This window comes from Triturus cristatus, chromosome 9 (genome assembly GCF_964204655.1).
Source record: "Triturus cristatus chromosome 9, aTriCri1.1, whole genome shotgun sequence".
Lineage (NCBI taxonomy): Eukaryota > Metazoa > Chordata > Amphibia > Caudata > Salamandridae > Triturus > Triturus cristatus.
Genome location: NC_140592.1, coordinates 780,673,100 through 780,701,098, shown reverse-complemented (window position 1 = coordinate 780,701,098; position 27,999 = coordinate 780,673,100). Strand labels below are relative to the sequence as shown.

At 42.3% G+C, this 27,999-nt stretch overlaps 1 protein-coding gene and 1 long non-coding RNA gene across 2 annotated transcripts in view; one reads left to right on the top strand and one right to left on the bottom strand.

Annotated features, from left to right (window-relative positions):
• Nucleotides 1-27,999, bottom strand: part of LOC146798840 (phospholipid-transporting ATPase IC-like) — a 1,543,528-nt gene that overhangs the window by 1,492,142 nt on the left and 23,387 nt on the right. The gene's annotated exons all lie outside the window — the stretch shown is intronic.
• LOC146798839 (uncharacterized) overlaps nucleotides 21,183-27,999 on the top strand; it is an 84,732-nt gene continuing 77,915 nt past the window's right edge. The window contains exon 1 of the long non-coding RNA XR_014968772.1: nucleotides 21,183-21,544. This is a non-coding gene — a long non-coding RNA (uncharacterized LOC146798839). The remainder of the gene's footprint in view (nucleotides 21,545-27,999) is intronic.

Sequence of the window (27,999 nt, the reverse complement as noted above, 5' to 3'; positions counted from 1 at the left end):
ATTTAATTATTGACAGTGCATTTCATTTTTGTGAAATCTCTTGTTAATAAAATTTAATACACTGAACCATGACTCGCCCTCGTGCCAAATCCAACCAGTATGTGTGTGTGTTTGAGGAATAGATGGTTGTGCAGGAATCTTTGTCTTTAGTTTCTCTGCCAAGGTACACTTTCCATGTAAGAATAACCCACCAACTGTAGATATTGTCGAAAACCCATGGGAGTTCATGGTGATGTCTCTCCTGTGAATTTAAAAAGTTTTTTTATCCCCAATGTCCTGCAAACCTCAAAATGTCTGCCACATTTTCATTGCAATATTATTCCAAAATTCTCACGCTGTAGGAACAATAGTTAATCTGGTTTGGCAAGGGGGGTCACCTTGGTTTTTGGCTCGGGGCTCAGCAGCCATCTAGGGAAACCTACCAAAACCCACACATTTCTGAAAACTAGACACCCGGCGGCTTCCAGGGAAGTATGGCTTGCGTGGATCCCCCAACGTTTCCTTACCCAGAATCCTCTGCAAACCTCAATTTTTGCTGAAAAAATCACTTTTTTCATACATTTTGGTGTGGGAATGTTGTGGCATCACCGGCATCACACAAATTTACCACCACCCAGCGTTCCCCCAGGTCTCCCGGTAAAAATGGTGGCTCACTTGTGTGGGAGGCCCAAGTACCCGCGGCAGGCAAGGGCCCAAAACGTAGTGAGGCGACATCAAAATGGCCAATCGCAAAACCACCTGGTTTTGCAAGGGGGGTTACTTGGGCTTTTGGCCCGGTGCTCGGCGGCCATCTAGGGAAACCTACCAAACCCATGCATTTCTGAAAACTAGACACCCGGCGGCTTCCAGGGAGGTATGGCTTGCGTGGATCCCCCAACGTTTCCTTACCCAGAGTCCCCTGCAAACCTCAATTTTTGCTGAAAAAAATCACTTTTTTCACACATTTTGGTGTGGGAAAGTTGTGGCATCACCGGGCTCACACAAATTTACCACCACCCAGCGTTCCCCCAGGTCTCCCGGTAAAAATGGTGCCTCACTTGTGTGGGAGGCCCAAGTACCCGCGGCAGGCAAGGGCCCAAAACGTAGTGATGCGACATCAAAATGGCCTATCGCAAAACCACCTAGTTTTGCAAGGGGGGTTACTTGGGTTTTTGGCCCGGTGCTCGGCGGCCATCTAGGGAAACCTACCAAACCCACGCATTTCTGAAAACTAGACACCCGGCGGCTTCCAGGGAGGTATGGCTTGCGTGGATCCCCCAACGTTTCCTTACCCAGAATCCCCGCAAACCTCAATTTTTGCTGAAAAAATCACTTTTTTCACACATTTTGGTGTGGGAAAGTTGTGGCATCACTGGGCTCACACAAATTTACCACCACCCAGCGTTCCCCCAGGTCTCCCGGTAAAAATGGTGTCTCACTTGTGTGGGAGGCCCAAGTACCCGCGGCAGGCAAGGGCCCAAAACGTAGTGAGGCGACATCAAAATGGCCTATCGCAAAACCACCTGGTTTTGCAAGGGGGGTCACTTTGGTTTTTGACCCGGTGCTCGGCGGCCATCTAGGGAAACCTACCAAACCCACACATTTCATGTAAACTAGACACCCGGCGGCTTCCAGGGAGGTATGGCTTGCTTGGATCCCCCAACGTTTCCTTACCCAGAATCCCCTGCAAACCTCAATTTTTGCTGAAAAAATCACTTTTTTCACACATTTTGGTGTGGGAAAGTTGTGGCATCACCGGGCTCACACAAATTTACCACCACCCAGCGTTCCCCCAGGTCTCCCGGTAAAAATGGTGCCTCACTTGTGTGGGAGGCCCAAGTACCCGCGGCAGGCAAGGCCCCAAAACGTAGTGAGGCGACATCAAAATGGCCTATCGCAAAACCACCTGGTTATGCAAGGGGGGTCACTTTGGTTTTTGACCCGGTGCTCGGCGGCCATCAAGGGAAACCTACCAAACCCACACATTTCTGAAAACTAGACACCCGGCGGCATCCAGGGAGGTATGGCTTGCGTGGATCCCCCAAAGTTTCCTTACCCAGAATCCCCTGCAAACCTCAATTTTTGCTGAAAAAATCACTTTTTTCACACATCTTGGTGTGGGAAAGTTGTGGCATCACCGGGCTCACACAAATTTACCACCACCCAGCATTCCCCCAGGTCCCCCGGTGAAAATGGTGCCTCACTTCTGTGGGAGGCCCAAGTACCCGCGGCAGGCAAGGGCCCAAAACGTAGTTTTGATAGGCAATGTTGATTTCGCCTCAATACGTTTTGGGCCCTTTCCTGCCGCGGGTACTTGGGCCTCCCACACGCAAATCTCACTCTTGCTTCTATAATTGAACTCTTCATGAGTTCTGACTGACATCATTTGTGCCTCCTTTATTTTTAGAATAGGGATTCTTTCCATTATGAAATGCACTATATGCAATTTATGATATGCACTGTACTAACTTTATTTTTCTATTATCAATTATGCAACTTGATTGATACCGGACTAATGAATGAAGAGTCAGAGAATCTTAAACATTGATTTGAAAATAAATCCTTTTGATACTACTTACAACTCTCATTCTTGGCTAAAATGTTTATTTGCATTTGATTATTTGCCCATGTTTATGAAGGGGTTCTTTTGGTCAAAATACAGTGGCAAAGATTCATCACCTTGAGCGGAAAGAAGGGCAATGGTAATCAAAGGTAATACTGCCACATTTTCTTAATTTTCCAAAGAGAGATTACCCTGAGACTTCTGCGTTATCAGTTTGGTAGCAGAGGTAAGGTTTTACACTTTGACCAAAAGGAGTAGAGTTTAGGTTAACACCCTGAATAGAGCTACAAAATAATTGCCCGAGTTAAAATAAATACCCAACTCCCAAACAGTCCTGATTCCAATGCCCAGAACTTGAAGACAGGCAGAGCAGTATTAGAAGGGGGTCCGAGAAGGCGGTTGCTGTGAGTATTATTAGGGAGCAATGTGTTGCGGTAATTTTTGATTGAGGTAATTGCATTTTTGGTAATTGCTTTAGATTAGGGTATGCGGTAATTCAGTTTGCAGTAGTTGAGGTAATTGCATGGAGTGTGTTAGATTGCAGTGATGATTTGATTCTGTGATGTCTTGCAGAGTTGGAGTGAAAGTCGAGTGAATGTGGTTTTGCGCCGGACGTGGTCCAAGGATTGAGATTTGGGTTGCAGGTCCCGATGTGGCCTAAGATCCCGGGATATATTGAACAGATATTGTGATTGTCTGACCAGAGAATTGAGAAGTTGTCGTGAGACATTGTCAACAGCTCCACCTAAGACAGGGAACTTTGTGTGAATGGGACGAATGTGAATCATGTAGTAGACCTTGTCCTCAAAGGGTGAACTATATTGATTCAGGTGATTCCATGCTGGTCGAGGTTTGACAGCGAATGTGCATTCTTGAGTGATTCAATTCTATCGAGCTGAGATGATTGTGTGAGCGAATGTGTACTGGGAAATTGTGAAGGAGGGTGAGCTGCTGTGAGGCGTGAGAGTGAATGAGAGTGAGAATGTGCTGCGCTGTGATATTCCATTATGTGATTACCATATTGAGATTGGTTGAAAGTCTTCAAGAATTTAAACTGTAAGAGGATTGGAGGGAAATATTTGGCTTTTATGGAATTGAAACAAAACATTGCATTGAATTATTGTAAAAATTAAATGGGTAAAGGTTTTAAGAAATGTTGGGGAGGTTATTTGACAAATGCAATTTGGCTCCATGACGAGGCACCATCTGAGGGAATGCCTGCACATTTTATGTTAACAAATTTGGGACTATTTTGATGTCTGTGGATTCGCCAATGGTGCAAGGTTACTGAGAAAGAGGGTCCTTTGTTTTTCCCAAAACATGGTACTTTTAAACTGCAAATTATTGACAGATTAAGAGAAATGTTATTTGAAATAAAGTCACCATCTAGAGCAGCACAATTTGAAGCCTTAAGCATGTGGGAAAGGACGGAAGACACAACAACAAGGAAAGAGAGGACAAAAGGGTAAAGGATCAGATACAGAAGAAGGAAATTAAGGATGACAAAAAGCCTCAAACCGAAAGTGATTTAGGGGATGAAATATTGTATGCATTGTTAACTGAGTTTCCACCGCCTTATGTGGTCACCACTACAAATTCTGATCATAGTGTACCAGCAAGTATTACAGTGGCAAAAACAGGGCCTAGACACATTGTGAGTGTCCAAATTAATATGGTCCCAACAAAACAAGCTCAAAGAACTATAGAAGGAGTAATTACATCTGGGTTTACCTCTACATCTCAGAAGTCACAGATTATAGAACAGAAACTTCTCCGGACAGTTCAAGCATTGAAAGATAGAGGAGGGATTGTCTTTACAACACCAATAGCCAAGGCAGAAACAAATCTATTTGAAGGTGGGATTTTCAACCATGGTTTGAGGCAGCAGCAGGGATTAAAAAGATAGGACACATGGTGGAACAAATTGACCTGAAACCCGAAAAAGAGAGACCACTTAATGCTTCAAATTAAAAAATGTAACTTGAAAAAATTATCAGGGAAAGTTTAGATATTGAGAATTTAAACCAATATCAGGAGAAATACTTAATTTACCTGAGTAAGGAAATTACAAAATGTGCATTAAGTACACATGACAGACTGACTGATTTGACCTGAAAATATGAAATTGATGTTTCAGGAAGTTTTCCATTTCAGAAAAGTTTCAGGGTACACATGATGATGAAGCAATTGAGACAATGCATTTGTCAGGAGCGTATTTACGCATTACATAATTGTTGAAATACATTTGTAAATGGGTTTTGAGAAATTAGGAAACAAGTGGGCAAGGAAACATGAGAATAAAAATTAAACCACCAGACTTAGTAAGGAAACATCAGAAGAAACCTCACCTAGTTGAGGAAAATAATAACCAGGATGAGGGAGAAGCTTCAGCTTATCCATTGAGAGAAATAGTGGGAGAAGTGCTTGTTCATGTACGATGGAACAAAGGTGATCTTGCAACATTTGTGAACACATTTACAAAATTGAGAGACAAGCCTGTACTGTGGAACCCAAAAGTTGATGGATTTATTGAAATCTCAAAGGTGTTGTGGATTAATTTCAAAATGTTCTTTGACAATGCACAGCCAATTAAATTATGATCGGAATGTAAGGTTGTTGTGAAGTGGCCAATTGAGGAGACAAGACATTATTGCATTAATGTACCATCTTCTGTAGTTTATGGAGAAAAATGAAGCAGTGATTACTTTTCTGAAGGGCCGAGTGCCACTTGAAGTTCTGAATTGGGTACAGATTCAAAGAAGCTCACAAGAACTAAAAGAATAGGTTCATAATTTTGTGAAAGAGTGTTTATGGAGTTTTAACACAGCGGGGGAGCGTGTACTGATGTTAGTGACATGAGATTCTTTGTGTCTCAATTTGTTATTGGATTAATCATTTCTGGTCAGATCAGTGTGCCCATTCAGCAAAGTGTGGTTTATTGGCAGAGAAAGTTGATAGATGGGATTGCGAAAGATTAAGGGTACTGTAGCGATGGACAAGAAATGAAGTAAAAATAATTCAAGGAGGAACATATGATGGTTTATAGGGAGGTTGTTCAGAGAGGATTTCAGAATAGGCCGTTTGCAGGGAATGAAGATGAGATACAAAGTGTGGTTCCACAAGCAGGAGTACAAGGTGCTCAAGGAGGATTTGGTGTTTCACAGGACAGAGGTAAAGGGGGTTTGGTTGGTCCAAATTCAGGTATGGATGTCACAATGCTGAAGCAAATGACCTTTTGCCATCTTTGTAACAGATTTGATCATTGGAAGAGGAAGTAAAGACTAAAACTGATGCAGTAAATGGAAATGTGCAAATACAGGGAGAAATACAGATGCAAAATGTGTCAGTTCAGCAAATGTCAATTCAGAAACAGGTACCAATGACACAAGTTCTCCAAACCCAGATGGTCCCGCCAAATATGGGGAACCCTAAAATTTATTTGAGTCAGTTGTTCAAAGCAAATTTGAATTCTTTTCAGAACCAAAATCAGAACCCATTCCCACAATCTGCTGTATTTGTAAGTGAAAGGTTTACACCCCCCTTTCTGAAGTTACCAGAAGCATTGTAGGCCTGCTAGGAAAACATTTGTGGTGCAAGTTAAACGGCACAATTTACTTCATACCGGATGATTTTGAATATCAGACTCCTGATGAGGATGTACAGTTTAAAATGGCACAACAAGAGACAAATGTAGGATTGGTTCAGAAATGGCAGTTGAAAAATTACCCTCTGATTTGAAAGGAACAATGAACCCAGCAGTATTGGAGTTAACAACGAAATATGTTAGATTAATAAAAATTGCAGAACCAGTCTTGGTCAAATTAAAACCAGATGCCATGTATTCTGCAACACCATCACACAATTCGACACAAGAGACAGTTGCAGGAATTTCACCCGTTATTGAATATAACCTGAGTGAGGGACTTTTGAAGGAATTGATTGGAAGTTCATGTAACTCTCTGATCACAGATTTACAGAAACCCAATGAGAAGTACAGAATAGTGCAGGAGATTAGCAGCATTGTTGTTCAATGTTGTTCTATGGTATTGAATCGAGCCAACATACATTTTTAAATTACGTGTACTAAAGCATGGCTTACTGTTATTGATTTTTGTCAGGTTTAGATCACCATGCCATTGCATGAGGATAGTCAGGAGTACTGGCAAAAAGAAGATCAATATCTGGAACACATAATTGAAAAAAGGAGCTAGAAAGGTGGCACCAGAGAGAGTGGAAGCAATTCACCAAATGAATCCACCTCGAACTCAGAGAGAAGTCAGGATGCTTCCGGGATTGGTTGGCTATTGTAGACAGCCTACACCAAACCTTTGCCTAGTGGCTAAGCCTTTACTGAGGCTGACACACACAATGATGTATCTGATCTGCTTCCATGGGACAACAATGGCACAAAAGCATACCCAGAGTCGAAAGAGAAAGTGTGTCATGCCACAGCACTAGGGATAAGGGTTTATTTAAAAAAATGTATACACAATTTTGCAGTGAGAAGGAGGGCGGCACTCTCTCAGTGCCTGTTCCAAAAAATGAAGTTTGTGACGTGTTTCCCAACAACCCTTGACCCTTTCATCACATAAATGCCCAGCTTCCTTAAATTAGCAGCTGCGGTTGATGTCAGAGTGAGAATATAATGACTGAATGTCCAGCAACTGAAATGGTCCCTTACTTTGTGGAGTTGCTACTGAAAAATCTTGTGATCAAAACATGTCTTCATTCAAATGTATTGAGTTTACTGCCAGTAAAGGAGAATGTTTGTGATAAAGCTGAACCGGAATGTCTAGATGTCATGGATCAATGCATGAAGCCAAGGTTAGACACTAACGATGAACCCCTGATTGAGCTCAATCATGTCCATTTTGTAGATGGCCCATGTTTAAGAGATTACAATGGCGTATTAGGAGCAGCATATGCCATGTGCACCATGAATTATGTTGCCAAAGCTTCCGGTTTTAAGAAGTTACTTCAGCACAAAATACAAAAATGATTGCCTCTATCATAGCATGCAGTCTAACTACTCAAATGGGATTCACTATAGTCATGGGAAAGGGAGATGGCAATTCATTTACACAATATTTTGTCTTCCTCGCACATACATTTAAGGGAAATTTCACATGTGAATCTGAGAAGGACACGGTCTATTCAATGTTGATGTCAATAGCGTACACTTTGGAAGAGTTACAAGGGCACAAGAAAATGTTTGAGGCAGAACAACAAGGGTGGATCAGAACAGATTTTGAGAAAAATGCAAACAACTTCCAAATGTCAGCTAATGAGAGACCACTGTTGCCAGACAGTTTGTCATTTCCAATGACACGATACATGCATGGACATACACACTTGGAGAAGGATTCAATGATACATCTCTTTAGAAAGAATAGATACCACCAAAGGTTTAGGAAGCTTGCAGAAGAAGGGTGTCATCGAAATGTGACATTTCAGCAAATAAATGCAGGGAAAAGAACACACGTTACATTGAGTCACAGAGGTAGATCAGAAGGTCCCTTCAATAGAATGCAAAGGAATAGCATTGAAATGCTGGATTCCTACACAACCAGAAGAAATGACAACCACATAATAGCAAGTGTGTAATTACAAAAATCGATCCCCAGGTATAGACTGCCAGTTTTCTGAAATCGGATCAAATGACCCACTCTATCAATGAGGGCCAGAAGATGATGTGTGCAGAACTACAGACTGAACAAGGATTGCACTGTAGTTATCAAGCTGAGGTTTCAAGCATAATCGAGCAACACAAAGACACCATAGAGTTTTGCTTTCCATAAGTCTGTGTCTTAAAATCACTGAAGTGGCATGATGTTGTACCTGTAAAAGCACTTGTAAAAATCACAGATGAGAAGAAAAGATATTGCTGCGAAAGATTGGCTGATGTGGTTCATACAGCTACTCACCAAACTGCAGTTGCTACACAAGATCTGCACAGTGAACGGTGCGACAACCTCGATCTGAGAGATGATGTTGTGATCGAGAACCACTTTCTGAATACTTGATTGAAACCAAGATGGAAAGGCCCGTTCCAAGTGTTATTGACCACAACGACTGCTGTGAAGTGGAGTAGCCTTCCAAACTGGGTGCATGCCTTCCATGCTTGTAGGGTCCCATCTTCCCTTGATGAAACAGCTCATCTTCCAGAAGAGATGCCAGCAGTGGTTGAAAGGCCACCGGAGAGGGTCATTCAAGCTGTAAGGGAACACACTGAGTCTGAAGCAGCAAAGTAAACCAAGGTGGACCTGGAAAAGCAAGAAGTGGAAACTGGGTGAATGAAACTGATATCAAAGTGATGAATGAGCCAGGTCCAGCCTCTCATGAAAAAATTAGTGCTATGGGCCCACGAGTGGAGGTGGAATAAAGCTGGTTAAAGGGGTATCCAAAAAGTCTGCAGTTGTCCCCTGAAAAAGCATTTGCGCCCATAGCTGAAACGTCTGAATCAGAACAAAGTGAAGACGAAGGTGGAAGGCTTGGGTTAAAAAAGTCCAAAAGATCGATTGTGCTCTATCTGAGTTATTCAGCACCTGAATGGTCTTATTGCATGGACAAAGCACTGAACGTCACATTGGATGAACTGTGTGATGCAGGAATTGGACTGTATGAGCCACCCTGATTACAAGCTTGAGATAAAAAGAACTGAGAAAAGCTGAAACAATGACTAAGAACTATCAAAAGCTGAAAAGAAAATAATTGAGAAAAAAAAGGAACTGTCCTGTTATACTATTATTTTTTTAGTTACTTATTTTACAGAAGACTAACCTAGGTCCGTGAAAAAGCTACAAGAAGAGTTGGGGTTAACATTTTTAGAGAAACACGGAGTAGGTTTAAGAATTGTCTATTTAGAAACCTGAACGGCTAAAAACTAACCGTTCCAAGAAGCTATTAAAAAAACTCTGCCCCAAACTTTTGAGCTTTGCTATATGTGATCTGATTGCAGACAAAACTTGTGTTGCCTTAGAAATGGAGGTAAAATTTTCATGTGCTCAATTTTTGTAATAACACTGATACTGATCATACTACTTTTAAAAGGGTTCTTTTAAATACCCAATGGAAATAAAGTCTGCTAATGAATTTACGACATCTACGCACACCACAGACGAGTAGCAGTATTTTAGGCAGAGAAAAATATATATTGATCCAACTAATGATAGGGGTGTTCTTTAAATTTATTTCACATGTGAGATGAACTCGGTGTGATGATTTACAAATCCTCAGAGGTGTGATGATTTGAATCATCAGAGGGAGGACTGAAAGAACATAAACTTTTCTTATAGAACGCAAGCATTCAAACCTGCCTTGAGCTTGAAAAATGAAACTGCATTTAAAATGTGACAAGTAAACATTTGGTGCTGGAAAGTGAAGACATGACGCTTTGATATTCACAGGTTTTAGTCAGACACTTTCCACTTAGTAACCCATTTAAAACATTGCACAATTAATTCATAGCTTGATTTTCATATGGCTAGTTTAGATTTTGTTCTTCCGATGGAAAGTGATTTTAATTTGCAAAAATGTTAAATGTGTGCAGTAATAGAACAAAGTTGTACTGAATTAACAAGACATTTTAAAATGTAGAAACACAGAAACAGCTTATGATTTAGCTCTTATTCTGAAAGCTCCAGTTGGCCTTCGAGATAAGCAAAGGAATGTCTCATGTGAAACAGATAATGCTTGGCATAAGTATCGCAGCATGTAAACTCAGAACCTTAACTATTTAGTTGCTGGAACTGTTGAAACAAAGCCTCAGTTAATTCTTTGCTTTAGAAAGAAGTGCATCACCATGTTATGCTTTAATGATTCTTGCTCAAATAATGTAGTTCTTTTGTAGCTGATGTTATGTGTTTAGTTAAAAATAAAATGTTTCTCTGAAGGAAGGTTAGGGGCTTTCAAAATATAATTTTAGGAAAATGCAATCACGCTGTAGCAAGTGAAAACCTCTTGTACAAGTTCCCATTAGAAGAAAGCAGGCCAGACGCACCTGGTAACACCCTTACATGATCCTCACAAATAGAATAAGGTTCTGGCACAAGTGGGTTGGTGGTTTACGACCCCTGTGTAAACCACTGTTTGTGCAGGGGTCAGATTTATGAGTTTGGTGGTATTTATCTCATCGGGAAATTAAGGGGTGCGTTAATCATCTCACCCTTCATTATATGGTTTCAGCGGGTCTACCCTGCTGGAATTTAACATGGGAAAAATGTACAGTGTTTAGCATACCATGCAGATTTTGGTGTGATAAGCACTAACATCTGCATGTTATTTCCCATGGACTTCTAATAGTCGCTATTTATGGCACCTGATAACCAAGGTAACCAAGGTTATTGTTATTTTTCTGGGGAGGAAAAAAGCACCTAGATTCTGACAGACCATGAATCAGAGGCCTTATCTTTATCACCTTGTCAAGCTTTAAATTAATTTATCTATTAAAACTGTTAGAGACTTCCAAACGGCTTTTAGATGTGCTCATTAACTAATACCTCACATTTAAAGAAATTTCAGCTAGCAGCCACCTTGGAGAGAGAGCTTGTTTCATCTTTACCCGCTCCTTCCCTTTCAGCACCTCAAAGTCAGTATGAACTGTTCAGGAAGAGTTGTTATTGCCAGGAAGTATGGGCACTGCCTTTTTTGTAAAATGAAAGTGAAGTAGGGTCACTCCTGATAGATACCTTCAATTTCAACCTCTGCTTGCTCCCTCCAACCTACATGGTTGGCTCATACCTTCTGCCTCATTCAATATTTCCTTCATCTCTCCCTGCCCACCCACTACCTCCCCTCCTCTCTTTCTAATTCTGTTCACATTTTCCCTATTGCTCTATCTATTTTTCTCCCCACTTCTCTCTCGTAATCCAACATTACTTTGTCCCTGCCATACTGGTGTCTTTTTCATTTCTTTGCTCCAGCCTTCCCACTTATAAATGTCAAATGTTTTGCAAACATGTTTTTGACTGCATGGGGATGTCATTCTCTGTGTCAATCCAGCATGTAAAAGCAAAAGTTGCAGGCATTGGGAGTAGAGGTGGTATTCCTAACAAATTAGTCATTAGTCTGTGTTTTCACTGGTTAAACTCAAGGCATCTCTTTCCTTTCCTTGCTAAACATGCTACTGGTGCTATTAGTCAATTAAAAATCGTTGGCACTGGACTGGCCATTTAATGTTTCTTAATTATCCCTTTCTTGCAGTCTAAGGATAATTTACTAATGAGTTAAAATGTGTCTTAGTGCTCAGAGATTTATGGAAGTTGATAATACAGGCTCTGATCACACATCTTTCAGCCCTTTCAAAAAGGGTGAAGAACAGCCCAAACCAGGGTTTTGGGGGGGAAAAAAACAGCCCTGTTCGATCAACCTACATGGTTTGATAAAACCCTCACAAACATCCCTAGTGCCAGATTTTCATGACACCACTGTAACAATAAATGTTACAAATTGGTGGAGAGTCCAAAAAAAGGAAAATATAATAGCACTGTTTGAATTAAAGAACAATTACAAGTAGTACATAATTACTTCTAAAATTCACTGCCTGCTAGTTTTAATGTTATAGAAGTAGTACAGTCAAACAATTTCAAATTTCAATGCAGTCTCTTTCCATTCATATCAAGTGTAATATTTGATTTCTTTGATTTTGTACAGCCAACACAATTTTAGCAGCATGACGTAAACTGCAGCTTCTTCAGGGCTAATCAAATCTCCTCACGCTACCATAGGAATATCCTTCAGAAAACTGCAAATGTTCTCTTATAGTTCCACCACTCACGAGCAGCTGGTGGGACTATGAACATGTGGTAGAGATTAGGAAGATCAATAGAATGAATTATGAGTTAACGAAGAGATGCAGGGAATTTACCCTGAAACTGAAATTCAGGATCATGAATTGGTGCATTTGGATGTTTAGGATAATTGGTGAATAAAGCTTTGAAAAAGCATTGGATTCCCTTAAAAGTAGTATACAGCGTCTTCTTATAATCAGTGCGTTTTGAAAGGATTAATGTGATGGTGGAACTAAAATAGAACATTTGTACTTTTTACAGAGATCTTCCTATGGAATAATATAGCTTGCGAGGAGATTTAATTATGCCCTGAAGAAGCGACAGTTCACTGCAAGCCGTGAAACATGTGTTGGCTGTACAACATCAAAGAAACCAATTATTGCTCTTGATATGAATGGAAAATGACTCTATTGAAATTTAAAATTGTTTGTCTGTACTACATCAATAACACTTACACTAGCAATCCTGAATTTTGAAAGTAATGTTTCGTACTAACCGAAGATACAACTTTCAAAATGAAAACGAAGAGCTGATGAAATTAACATTGTATAGAGATGTTCAAAAAATAAATGTAATTGTTCTTTAATTGAAACAGTGTTATTATGTTTTCCTTGTTTGAGCTCTCTACCAATTTGTAACATTTATTGTTATAGTGGTTCATGAAATCTTTCCAAAAGGGTGTTGTGTGAAAAATCTAGCCACATCAAAATGCCATGCAATCCATTAACCAAAATAGTAACTTGACTATTATATATAGTAAGCACACCTCATTGCGGAAAGATGAAATACAGAGCCAGCCTTCCATGATTTTATCTGCCATCTACAGACTACAAGCCAATTTCTTCAGTTTGTACATGAACACACCCATTATGTACTGTGCCTCTTCAAGCATAGAAACAGCAGTTTAATATAAAGGATACTATGGCGGAGATTTGCTGATCTTGCTTTCAATGAACCTTCTTGACACACTAATACTTTTTTTTTTCCTCATACAGCACTCACCGCTTAAAACAGTAGACCCCAGTCAACCAGTGACACAAGGCTTATGACGTTTTAGGGTTTACGTATATGGTTTCAAATTATGAAAGGTGAATTAAAAAATGAGTGTGGGCAATTTAAAAAAATACAATAATAGAGCTTAAGTTAAACATAGATGGGAGTTAAAGTAGGTAATACTTGGACAGAGGAAATCTGCAACGAAATTAAGTTAGGGTGGGGTTATTCAAAGGAATAAAAGGAAAAGGAACAATTGAAAATAAGTTGATGTACTTGTCACACCCAGTCTCTGCCTTAATGCTGATACCCATTTACCCAGACGTATGCCCCTCTCCTCTACCCCTTATCAGTAGTCTTATCTATGATGCTCTTTTCCTCTACTTCCATGCTGGTACAGACTTTACCAGCCTAAGTCAGCATGCATATCTCTACGGGAGAGCCTAATATTTCTTGATTTTCAGTAAAACAGTGAAAGAAAGATTAGTCAAAGAAACCACACCAATGCTACTGTAGCCATTGGTGGACTGTACTGTAACAAGGATTCTAAGACATGTTTTGCCCAGTGTATCCTCACTGCAAATGTGGAGTGCTCTGGCACCAAACAGCAGGTGCCCACTGCTCAGAAAGCTCAAAGGGTGGTTTTGCATGCTTCCCACTTGCTCCCACCTAAGTGCAGAAGTAAGACAATGGCCCCTCAAACCAATTGGTGGCATTGCCAAGTAGTTATTCCCAAACTCTCCAATACATGGTCAAAAGATCTACACACAGTGCATTGCAATACAAATGCCATCTCAGGTAAACAAATATTAAAGTCCTACTTGAGTCATCAGTCCTAAAGTTAAACATCAGACTCAACGCACAAGGGAAAGCAAGGAGTCAACCCTGGCCCTCAATAAAAGATGTAATGGTTCCAGCCCAGTGCAGGCGAGGGGCTTGTAAGAGACAAAATATGATAAAAGTGATTCAGTAAACAAATAAAGAGTGGTGTTCATCATCAATACAGTTTATACCTGTTTAGGAGGGCTGGTCAAAATCCAATACATTGTAAACTTGACCCAGTACTGTTATATCCAGTGTAGGCTGGTTTTCTTCTACATAGACACAGAAGAGACAAAAACATAGCTCCAAGGGGGCATGCAGGAGTGATACCAGGTTAGAAGAACTGATTCAATTATTTAGTACTCTCAAACATATAAATGCTTACTAAGTTTCATGATGAGACAACAAATTAGGACTAATTATGCAATACCACACACGTTTTGTCAGATTTCAACTGATTGTGGCATGAATGGGAGACAATGCAGTCAGTCCCATAAACAGGATTTGTAAATGGTCACCGTTGCTTTAGATGGGTTAAGGGTCACAAAACATTGAAGTTGATGGCAATTTGCAATTCCTTAATGTAAAGTCGCATTCTCAGAATGCTTCTTGCATTGCATTTAGGGAATTGCTAATTGCGATTCCCTAACTGCATTCGGCATTCGCAAAATAGGTAATCGCAAAAATTGTGATTACCTATTTTGCGAATGGCTTAGGGCTTAATGCATCCCAAAAGGCGAATTAGCGGTCGCAAACAGGCCGATTCTGTGAATCGCCCCATTTGCGACAGCTTATTAGCTTCTTGCATGTACCTCTTAGGGCCTTATTATGAATTTGGCAATCCATAGGACCACCGAGCCCGTGGTGGCAGTCCGACCACCACCACACTGTGGCACCGAACGCCCCATTACGAGTGTGAAGGTCGGACAGCCACAGGACCGCTGCGGCCACTTGGGATTGAGGATCCTGTGGCAATGGCGTAGCTGTCACAGGCAGAAATATGCTGGTGGTGTTGCTGCAGCACCACCGGGGATATTTCAAGTTGACTCTCCATCACCCTTTTCATTCCAATACCCTTTTTCATGGTGGTGCGCCTGCCATTAAAAGAGTGGCGGAGAGGCAATAAAGGGAGCCCAAACAGGGCCCTCTTGCACCTCTGGGCTTGCACGCCCAGTTCCTGCACTTTGTGGCATGTGTGCCACACCATGCAGGAAGGTGTAGGTAGCGCTCTGAGAGCAGCAGTCTGCATGGTAGGCTCTTCTATTAGCCTACTACAACGCTGCTCTTAGAATGCCACAATAAAAAGGTTCTGATCTGGCAGGCATTCAAACCACAGGTTGGGCGGCTCTACAGCAGACGGCACATTGCACCGTCCATTGTAGGCCCGCCAAACTTGTAATAAGGCCCTTACTTAGGGACTCTGCCCCAGTGCAGCGGCGTAATGCAGGGCCCTACAACTCCTGCAGCACCGGGCATGGGGGATGGCAAACCCCCATAGGAGTCCCAAACCTTCAGGGTGCCCCTATTCAGCCAAAGGCCCTTGAATATATATAGAATATAGGAGACTCAGGGGCCCCTTTGCACATTCTGCATCGGTGGAGGAGGGTTATATTTTGCTTTACACCACTGCCCCAGTCCCATAAGTCTTCTAAGAACTGCAGACAGCAGTCTATTGAGAAATCACCAAAGTGCTCCTAATGACCACTAGACTTTGAAGGACTTGGTGCACTTGTGCTGAGGGACTCTGCACTCATATCTGTTATTAGTCATAGGTGGAGTCCAAATTGGCATTGATATTTGTATCAGCCGAGCAACGCATTTTAAATAATTTAGCTCTGGCTGACAGGTGCAAAAATTCCAACCAGCGGGTTGATGCAAATGTTTTGGCGCAGTCAGCGAAAAAATGCAGTGCGCCTGTGTGCACCACAGATAAACCGATTCCTGTATCCATCCACTCACTTTCACCCAGCTCATCCGTCTTCCGGTTGCGTGTCCTCTCAGTGTCCCGAAGAAGCTGACCTCCTTCCCTCACCTCCCTCTGCCAGCTGAGGTGAACACTGACAGCGAGTGGAGTTCTGTGGTATTCATAGTGAAGAGCTCCTCCCAGGAGATCGTCGAGGAGTCTTTGCCAACTTTAGTTCTGACACTCCTGACGTGCTCACCCACACCTGCTGAGCGTGCGAGTAACAATGAATGAATGAATCAATCAATCATAGCATTTATAAAACGCACTACATACCCGTGAGGGTCTCAAGGCACTAGGGGGGGGACGCTGCTACTGTTCGAAGAGCCAGGTCTTGAGGAGTCTCCTGAAGGTTAGGAGGTCTTCGGTCTGCCGCAGGTGGATGGGGAGGGTGTTCCATGTCTTGGCGGCGAGGTGGGAGAATGATCTGCTGCCAGCGGTCACTTTTCGGATGCGGGGGACGTTGGCGAGGGCACTGTCTGTGGATCGGAGCTGGCGGGTGGGGGTGTAGAGGCTAAATCGGCTGTTGAGATACGCTGGTCCGGTGTTGTGGAGTGCCTTGTGTGCGTGGGTGAGGAGCTTGAAGGTTATCCTCTTGTTGATGGGGAGCCAGTGCAGGTCTCTCAGGTGGGGTGTGATGTGGCTGCGGCGAGGGATGTCGAGGATCAGGCATGCGGAGGCGTTCTGGATGCGTTGGAGCCGTTTCAGGAGTTTGTCCGGGGCTCCTGCGTAGAGTGCGTTGCCATAGTCCAGTCTACTGCTGACGAGGGCCTGGGTGACCGTCCTTCTGGTTTTGGTGGGGATCCACTTGAAGATCCTGCGAAGCATGTGGAGGGTGTTGAAGCAGGAGGAGGAGACGGCGTTGACCTGCTTCGTCATGGAGAGGGTGGAGTCGAGGATGACCCCTAGGTTGCGTGCGTGGTCAGTGGGTGTAGGGGATGCTCCTAGTGCGGTCGGCCACCAGGAGTTATCCCAGGCCGAGGGGGTGGGTCCGAGAATGAGGACCTCCATCTTGTCCGAGTTCAGCTTCAGTCGGCTGGTTCTCATCCAGTCGGCGATGGCCTTCATTCCTTCGTGGAGGTTGGTTTTGGCGATGTGGGGGTCTTTGGTGAGGGAGAGGATCAGCTGGGTGTCGTTGGCATATGAGATGATGTTGAGGTCGTGCCGTTGTGCGACGTGGGCGTGCGGTGCCATGTAGACGTTGAACAATGTTGGGCTGAGGGATGAGCCTTGGGGTACGCCCAGATGATCTTGGTGGCTTCGGAGCGGAAGGAGAGGAGGCTGACACTCTGAGTTCTGCCGGAGAGGAAGGAGGTGATCCAGTCCAAGGCCTTCTCTTGGATTCCAGAGGGGTGTTCTTAGTGTGCAGTGGCAGACCGTGTCGAAGGCGGCTGAGAGGTCCAGGAGGATGAGGGCTGTGGTTTCTCCATTGTCAAGCAGGGTCCTAATGTCGTCGGTGGCAGCGATGAGGGCAGTTTCGGTGCTGTGGTTGCTGCGGAACCCGGACTGGGACGGGTCCAGGATGTTGTTCTCTACGAGGAAGCTGGTCAGTTGTTTGTTGACGGCCTTTTCGATGACCTTCACCGGGAACAGGAGCAGGGAGATGGGTCGGAAGTTCTTGAGGTCCTTGGGGTCCGCCTTGGGTTTCTTGAGTAAGGCGTTGATCTCTGCGTGCTTCCAGTTCTCCGGGAAGGTCGCTGTCTCGAATGAGATGTTGATGGTTTTCCGGAGATGGGGTCCGATGGTGCTGCTGGCTTTGTTGAAGATGTGGTGTGAGCAGGGGTCTTCCGGGGATCCAGAGTGGATGGTGTTTATGATCTTGATGGTGTTGTCATCGTTGATGTTGGTCCAGGCGAGCAGGCGGTTGGTGCGGGTGGTGGTCGTCGTGGGAGCAGGAGTCTTGGTGGTTGCCGGTCTTGCGATGGAAGAAGGTGGCCAGCGAGTCACACAGGTCTTGTGACGGTGGGATGTCATTGGTGTTGGAGCTGGGGTTGGAAAGTTCCTTCACGATGCTGAAGAGCTCTTTGCTGTTGTGTGCGTTGTTGTCTAGGCGGTCTTTGAAGGAGGTCCTTTTGGCAGATTTGATGAGGTGGTGGTGCCTGCGGGTGGCGTTCTTGTGGGCTGTGTAGCTTTCCGGTGTTCGTTCACGGATCCATTTTTTTCCGAGTTTTCAGCAGGTTCGCTTGGAGGCCTGGAGGTCTTCAGTGAACCAGCTGGCTCTCTTTCTGGTGTGGATGTTGGGGGGTTTCTTGAGCAGGGCGAGGGTATTGGCGCCGTCGTCGATCCATTGTCTGAGGTTCCGGACTGCGGCTTCGGGGTCGGTCGGGTCTGCAGGTGGGCTCTGGGCAAGGGCGGTGGTTAGCTGGTCCTCGGTGACCTTGCTCCAGCTGCGGCGAGGCATCTGCTGGGTGCGGTGGTGTGTGGTGGGTTTCCGGAAGGTGAAGTGGATGCAGTGGTGGTCGGTCCAGTGGAGTTCGGTGGTGCGGTTGAAGAAGACGTGGGACCTTGCTGAGAAGATGGGGTCAAGTGTGTGGTCGGTGGAGTGGGTGGGTGTTGTGACGAGTTGTCTGAGTCCGAGGTTGGCGAAGTTGGCGATCAAAGTGGAGGAGTTGGAGTCGTTGTTGTTCTCGAGGTGGAAGTTCAGGTCCCCGAGGAGGATGTAGTCCGTGGAGGCGAGAGAGTGTGTGCTGATGAAGTCGGCGATGGAGTCGGGCCCAAAGTGTGCAGACCTCTTCCCGCCCCAGACAACACACTGTGACGAAGCATTAATTTTGTCTGCGCGAACATTCCACCTGATTAGTGCCCGTGTGAACACTCCACCTGATTAGTGCCCATTTGACACCTGAATGTATAAATTAGCAAATGAGAGGATGCAGGCAAAGTGTCTGGCACTGCGCTGCTGCACCTTATGTGAGGCATTTTATAGTAACTTTTCATCTGAGTGGGAAACACGATTTTTTTTAAATTTACAAATGAGAAAATACGCAGTAGATAGTGGCTGATATGGCACTATATTAAAACCATAATTATGAAAAATACGCTACAGCAGCAGAATCTTATCATTGAAGTTGTTCTACATTAGACTGCTGGTTTAAGTCACCTGCTGGTTCCATCTGAGTGCAACATACATTTCACAGGAAGTGAGCGCCATAGGGTTGAATCAGAGATGCAAAGTACAGTGTAGTTATGTTATATTAAGACCTACTGTTTACAGCGCTTCGAAGCTGCGATGATGTGGCGGTAATATAAAGTTTTTCCTCTCTTCTAACTTGGGGGGTGGTCTTGTTAAATCTGCTATTGCCTCATACAGATGTAAAAAGAGAGTGTTTACAGGCATCAGGCTGCAATGGTTGAACCAATGACAGGTTGTTCAATGTATTTAGGGACAAAGCAGGATAGAGGAACACTGGGTAGTGCAAGATTTGAAGACTCTCTGTGTAACTCCTACGCAAACATTTGGAAACAGGAACGAGGGAGTTTGGGGGAAAAACTGTAAATTTGTGTGTAAAAGCCCAGGTCTAAAAGTGGAACATCTTCAACATTACATGGTGAATTCTTTGGACTGCTAGACCCAGTAGGAATTCTCTGGACTGCCAGACTCAGTAGTCTGAGCATGAATGCACATGTTGTGAAAGGTGTGTCTATGTTAAGATCTAGGTGGCTCTCAGCCCAGATGATACTCGAACAAATAGAGGGCTGAAGGCTCTATAAATCAGGCCTTTGTTTGTGCTTGGTTGGAAGTTAAGATACGAAAGTTCCTTGGCCGCCTGCACATTGCTGTACTGAACCGAATGCAGGCAATGTGTTTGTGCTCCTGAATTGTGTCCTGGTGTAGGAAAATGACAGCAGGACAAATTCAGCATATTTTCCTGAGTCAGACGGCGGCCCAGAAATTGCTGCTGGAACCGGTATCCCGTGCAATCTCCCTACTTTCCAGCACAAATTATTGCACTGTGAGTGCAGCAAGGCAATGCAATCAGATATGGTTTGCAATGCAAAGTAAATCCAGGACTTTCATTACATTGAAGAAACATATTGCACCCACTCTGGTCCCCGCAAGAGTAGGGTTCATTTATATTCCATCCCAGATATATCTAATTCTGGAATATATGGTGCTGTTGAGTCCTGGTCTCATAATTGGTCAGGTGCTGTGTCTGAGACCAGAACATGCAGTTCCTCATTGTCAGAAAGCGTAAATCCCTGCAATATAAATGGTCTCTTTCTCTCCAATCTCTTTCTCACACATGTATTTCCATCTTTTTTGTACTACTCTGTCGCTTCACTGCCATTTCACTGCCCTCCACTTATCTCCTCACCGTGTGATCACAGTACTTTTATGGCCAGTTACTCCCTCTCCAAGAAAGTCCTGCTGCAACTCACCTTATCTTTTGCTGAACACTTGTTTTTCAGAATCACTAAACCAGTGACCGAGGAGTAAGGGCACAGTTGGGGACACTGACAGGGTTTAGGGAGGTGGCATGGATGGAAGGATCGCAGATATTGGTAGTGAGACAGCAGGGATAGGGAGGTGTCAAGACTTAACTCAGGCTTGCAGAAGAGCGTGGATCCACCCCACTCTCACTTAAGGCAGCGCCAAACTGAGTATTATGAATCACTCAAGTATTGGCTACTTTGTCCCGGGAGAGAAGAGACACCAGAATGGACCACCAGGGGAAGACAATAAGTGAAGCTTGTTAGATGCAGTAATGTTCCTCAATACTGTTACCCAAGTACTGCATAAACATTAAATAACAAAGAAGAGAGAAACAATATCATGTATTAATTTTATCTCCCCAGAAAGGCTAACAAGCAATAAGTAATAGACTAATTAATTATTTTACACTTTGTTTGTGTACCATCACATACTCGCAATAATAGGTGAGGGTTGTGATCATGATAGCACAGGCATGAGCATATAAACAATGGTTTAAATCCACATAAAAATAAGTCTCTTCTTATGTTGGTTAAAGTAAAAACAATATTGTGTCTGTGCACTCCATGTGCAAGGAGGAAAAGATTCTTCTTTGTAGAAGCTGGGGCATACGTCTGCCGCTTTCACGGAGGTCAGCTTAAGGTCTTGCAAGTCAAAAAGGAATCAGGAAACAAAGTATCAATGCGGAGAGAGACTCGAGAAACTGGAAAACATTTGTCTTGGCTTCGGGCGGTTAAAACAAACAAGGAGAGGCAGGCAGCCTTGTTCTTCCGCGCACACATGGGAAAGGAAAGCAGCAGATACTGCTGCAGGCGGTCAGCGCTAATGAGCAGGGGGAAGAGGCAGACAGCCTCAAGTTTCAGCGCTCACAAACGCGTTTAAAGAGAAAGACGATTTCTAGGATGTAGAAAACACTTGTGATCCTCCGATGGGAAGCAAAGATTACTCCTTTCAAGGATTCAGGATGTTTTCCCAGGAAGGTGGATTGTCCGGTAGCATTCAAGGTGAGTAAGTAAGTTGAATGAGAGAATCAAGGTCAGGGGGCGAGGCCCAACACAACAAACAAGTAAGGCAAGCACTGTGTGAAGGGAGAGGCCCTCTTTTATCTCTGGCCAATCACACTTAAATTGGAGTCAGGTGAGATCCTGTGGCAATACACAAACAAGGTTACTGGATTTCTAGGAAGGGTGCATTGTGGGAGTTGTAGTTGGGAGTGGTTTAAACCATGCCAGGGCGCAGGAAGCTCAAAGTGTAACAGGAGGCTGATAGGGACTACGAGTGCGGCAAGGTCTAAGAGTACGACAGGGATTAAGGAAGTGACAGGAAGAGGAGGGTGACAGGGACCTTGAGTGTGACAGGGATAGGAATGATATGGTACATGAGGACAATGGGAGTCTGAGAGTGTGGCAGGATCTCGAAGTGCAATGATTTGTAGAGCCACCCTCTGGGTCTGTGTCACCCATTGGTGCATTACTTTCTTAGTTTCATTAGATGTACTTGCTTTATAAATTCTTTACTTTGAAGGATTACTGAATCAACACTACTTGATTATGTTCCATGAAACCAAAAAAAATGTGTTTATGCCATTGTCATCACATTATTTATTCAACAATTCATTCCTTAAGAATAATTAACTACCCAATCCTCAAAGCATTTTTATCTGGAAATGCCCTTAGTCAGGGGGTTAACATAATATTAAAAGCGATGTATAGAATTAATTAACATTTATTTAATTATATATCAATGAAGATTATTGTGACTTAATTTTTTAAATAAAAAATTGATATTAACATATTTTAAAATGAAATAATATATATGTACTATTTATATATAATTTTTACAATAAATTGTATGTATTTATATTTGTAACTATTTTAACATTATTTCTTATAGGGGTTTTATTGCAAATCTCTACCTCTATTATTTTTTATGGGACGGTGTTGCAATACCAGTGGTTGGCCATGTGTGATGCTGGGCATACTGCATTTTTTTCAGTAGTAACTTACACTCAGACTTTGTGAATAAGCAAAAACACACGTAAACTTACTCAAACATGTCAATTACTCAAAATTGAAAGTGACCTTTGTTAATCAGGCCCAAAGTGTCCCCCCCAGATTTGCTGAGGTCGTTTGGGTACTGATTCAGCTCATCAGGATCTTCAAAGGTATACTTTTTCCTTTTGCAAGTTACTGACATCCTGGATGGGTCTGTGAAGCCATTGCAAATCTCTTGCTTCCTCATCTGGAATCCAAAAAATCATTCCTCTTCCTGGCACTGTCTTCACAAAATATGGGGCAAAGGATACTTTTTGACCTTCCCATTCAACTTTTGTGTTCTTCATAGCACATAGAAGAAATAGGGGTGAGTTTTGGAAATGGAGCAGCCGAAACATTGCTGATCTATGGCATTTTGTGTTTTTATATGGTGTGTTGCCACTATGTGTGCCCTTTCAATTTCAAAGTATCTTGACATTGTGCTTCTTTTTATCAAATAGATATGTGTGCCTTGGAATTTTCCAAAGGTATTATTGTCTGTTTTGCTTCCCTCTGAAAGGCCAAACAATCTGTGTCTTGATATGACATTCATTTAATTTGATCTCCAACCCTTTGCCTGCTTTGTCTTTTACCATATTAGAGTCCTCCTAGAGTCTGATCCTATCCTTAGTCTTAATTATTTTCACTGTAACCTTTTTCATATCCCATCAAAGGCTGGTTAAATCCATATGAAGTGATCATTCAATTTTGTGTCTTGGATCAGACTACGCATCAAGATGAGCTCAGGCTCTTCTATGATGACTTCTACATGGTCAGCTGTGTTAGATTTTCTTTCATGAAATAAGACAGTATCAGGGTTCAGATTTGAGCCACTTTAATATAGGCTTTTATTATCCTTTGGTGCTGTTCTGCCCTCTTTCATTTCTTGTAGTCTAGTAATTTCTCTGTAGTTCTTGTTAAAAAGTAAGGTTCGGATTAGTTGATACTGGTAACAAGTTTTCAGTTTGTGATGTAGCCCATTTAGATTGTACTTGAAGAGTTACTATTTGCACTGTTTTTTACTGTTTGTACCTTGGGATGCACAGTTACTAATTCTACCTATGGAAATGCTGTATGTTGACCAACACAGATGATACAATGAGGACATGAAGTTTTGTTGAAGGAGTGTATGAAAAAGTGGATTATTGTTATGGATTTTAATTCACCACAAGGAATAATGGACCCATTCTTATTAGGTCCAGTAAAAGTTTCAGTTTTAAACTAGAGTTCAGCCCCTAGTATCTATAAGCCAAGCAGACAGACTTACCTTAAGAAAATATGTAAAGTATTTAGAAGTACCAAACCAGTTAAAAAGTCAAAAACACAGCACAATAACATTTCCAATCTTTATAAAAATAGGGAATGAGTATACTTCAATGAACAAAATGATGTACAAAATGATTGTGTGTAAGATACTGAAACCAGGTCCGCTCCAGTTGGACGTTTTACTTTCCAATGTATTCTCTGAATTAGAAGTCAAGAATCCTCACTGGGGAAAGGCAGCAGGCTATGGCCGTGACTGGCTCCACCAGGTTGGATAGTCATCGGATGAGGTCCAAGTGCAGCTGTTGACCTTTGGCCAGTAAAGCTCAGAGTGGGAGAATTTCAACATTTCTGCCGAGGAAGTTCACTTGCCAGCTATATACGTTTAGCGCCTTCGGCTGTTAAAGATTTCCATATTCAAACTTAGGTGCATGATTTCTATTTTGGCATACGGGTTACTCCGTCACCACAATGATAGATATTCCGTCCACCAAAATTTAAACCCCTAATGGAATTTATATTTCAGCCGATGGGACATCTGTCACCGCTGTGAAGTAGTGCCCCATCCGCCGAAATCTATATCAGTCCTTCTTGTCTTCCCCAGGTCCAGTAGTGTTCTGAAGAGGGTGTCTGAAGTGTCACATTTATGCCTGGAACTGGTTAGTGGGTTCAGGTGACCTCTGGCCCCTCCCTAAGCAATGGGGGGAAAGATGGTCATGCTGCCAGAGGAACAGAAAAACCTCAGCACACCTAAGGCCTAAGGAGCAGTTTTCACACCTCATCAAGAGAACTACTCAGCTGCCAGGTGACTGTCGGAGCTCAGACAACTGGGCCTCCAGAGGTTTGGATAGGGAAAGTCAGCTTTCTAAAAGTGCATTTTCCTTAATATTTATTATAAATTTGATTTTACCATTAAATTGGATTTGATTTAACTGTTAAAAGAGACTTTGAATTACAGTTCTACCTATGCCCTAACCAACATTAGCATTATTACATGTAATAATGTAATCTAGTACCCTCCTATGTGAAAGCCAGCCTCGCTATTGTAAAAAACATCTTTGTGTTTTTTTCTCTGTAAGGACATGTGTAACATTGAATTTCTGCATATCCTACTTTTAGATTTGAGGCACTATGCCTTAGGGCTCATAAGACCTACATAGAGGTGACTTATTGATATTTAAAAGGAAGGTTTGGCCTATCAGAGGGTATATTTTGACAGGTCGAATTGCAGTCTTAAAACTGCTGCAGTGAGGCTCCTATGGAAGGCGTACAATCATTTTTTTAATGTCACTATAGTGGGTGGCACAATGGGTGCTGCAGTCCACTAGAAGCATTTAACTTACAGGCCCGAGGTGCATTTGGTACCATACACTAAGGATATATAGGTAAGTTAGGAGTACAGCCAATTTTGACATGCTTTAGATGTCATAGCATCTGCACTAGGGCCTGGTTCGCATACTCCTAGTCCACAGAGGCAAACAAACAGCAGCATCAGTCCACAAAAATGGGAATGATCACACAAAAAGAGGTATTTTCCTACAGTGTGGCAGACATGTATTTTAGGATAGTTACCCTTATAATAAAGACTGTTGGTGTACTGTTTAATGACAGTGCAACTCACTTCCATGATATTCCAACAACCTAAATTGATGTAATCTGCTAAATCACTTTTTATTTTTATTTCTTGTGTAGAGTGTGTGGAAGCACCAGAAAATATCTTATTGGTTATTTAAATGCCTTAGGAAGGGCTGGGTGGTTGGAACTGTCCTCCTGTCCCTCATGCCAGAACTTTAAGGACGTGAGTAGGCATAGTGGGGGATGGGAGCCATGTATGAGTTGATGGGACAGAGCTCCCACAGATTAGTGATGTCAGTGGAATTAAAGTACAGTTTTTAAGTCTGATATAGGTGGCAGTGTAGGTGCTCTCACAGGGTAACAGTGCTGGTAGATTGAATGGGATCCTGCTGCTTACCATTTATTATACTTGGTTTGAGGCAGAAGTGGAGGCGCTTCTTTGGGGTAGGAGGGTAGCAGGATTCATGGGATGAGACGGTGCTTCAGCATGTGGAGTTATACGTGTGTGATATAAATGCTTTGGGGACCAGCAATATTATAGTAATAGACACAACTTTGGGTTAATTGTGAGATAGGATTCCTGAGAGCATCAATATTACCTTCTCTCATTCCCACAGGCTAGACAACGGCCTGCATCAATCCACTATTTTTGCAGACCAGGTTAGGAAGGTTCTACAGTGCTGCCATATTTTGGGATGGACATCCTTTCATGGTCAAAGACTTTTTTAAGTTGCACTGCAAAAATCTCCCATAGTGTGGTAAAAAATAAGTAAAGGTTCTGATTTAGTGAAAAAGCACTACTGGGTTGAGTCCATACATCCAACTTGTATCCATGTTTGACCTTGTTGTGAAAAAAACTTTATAAAGCAGCTGCACAATGATACTGACAAAGGCAACAATGAACACTTGAAACGAGTTACAGTAAATACTCTCAATTAAGGAAATCTTTCATTGACCATGATGAACACATGGCCACTTCTTTATTTCTCCTCCACAGTGCTACCCTTGGGAATGAGTCCTGAATGTAAGAGTGCGGTCAAACACTAAAAAGGCAACCAAGCACAGATAGATTATGCAGCTGAATTTGTGAAAACATTGTCATAATTTTTTATTTGATTGGATTTTCCACTTGATTCAACACTACTGTAAACTAGCCATTGATTGGACAGGATCGGTTTTGAGTGACTTTATGGCAAACTAGTACGTAACCAAATCAAGTTTAGAGATCTGGTGAGTGCATTATACAAGGTTAACAGAAGTCACTGTAAAAGTGAGTTCATAACAAGGATTTTTAATTAAATTTGTATACCTAGAATAAGCAAATGTAGATATTAATCATGTCACCCATCTTTTTCAGCAAATGAAAAGCTGTGCATTGAGCTTGACTGATTTGCTATGTAAACATTATCTATCCAGCAAATTAGTGATTGTTTCATAACCACTATTTTCAATATAAATTCAATTACATGTCCTTGGTGAAATTCTGGTTCTGCATGTGTTAAAAACCTGCTAAATCGCCTGGTCTGCTGAAGACTGTGGTACAGTTTCTAAAATGAATGTTCTTCATATTCTGGGGGATTTCACCCTACCTGTGGACAGAAGGAAAAAGATTTTTGTAAAGCTTTATTAACCACCTGGTGGTGGCCTCCAGTACGCTTTCAGGAAAAGATATATACAGGAGGGAATAGAGGGTGGCAGTATGAAATATTGCAAGAACTGGGTGATGGGGATCAAATCAATCATCCAATAGGACACAGAATATTTGAAGAGCAACATTCCTGACCTCCAGGGTAGGAAGATAGAGCTGATCTCAGACGTATGACGGAATAGGATTAGGGAGTTAAGTGAGCAGGAGTATCATGAAGATAATATGACCATCCAAATGGCCAGTGCATCTTTTTGGAATTTTACATTTCAAATAGTCATTTTTAAGTCTTGGTTCTGAAAGGGACCTTCAATATTGATAATCATCAACATTACAAGCTACACGGTTATCTATTTTAGCTTGTCTTGCTAAATGGACTATTAAAATGATAGGTAACTTGAATTGAAATTTTATACAATGCAAAGTTTAATTGTTAACAACATCTCTTATTTTTATTGCTTCGTATATTTCAAGAAACGATCAAGGTCTTTTTACATAGAATGTATGCAATATAAATAAGTAAAAAATCTGTCTGCCACAGTCACCCCCCTCGATCTTAACTGATGTCCATGTACGTTACGTTAGGCACAATAAAACCAAATACAACGGAAGACACACATACATTTTAAAACATCTTTGCATTAATTTCACAACTTTATCAGTACATTTCTAGTACATAATACACACTAAAATAACATTCCAGACTATACTAATGCCTTTGGCAAGTAAAGTTCTTCAAATTTATAGATTCTAGAGAAGTGATGGCCAATAATTCATAAATATAATCAATTCAATTAGGAGATATCAGCAGATGAGGTCATCAAAAGGGACCTTTGTAATTTTTGCCCCAGAGCTTACAACATTCACTATAAAACCACAGGCTTTTCTTACCCAAATTCTCTGCCACAATCTGTGTGGTATACAATAATTGTTCTCAAGTAAA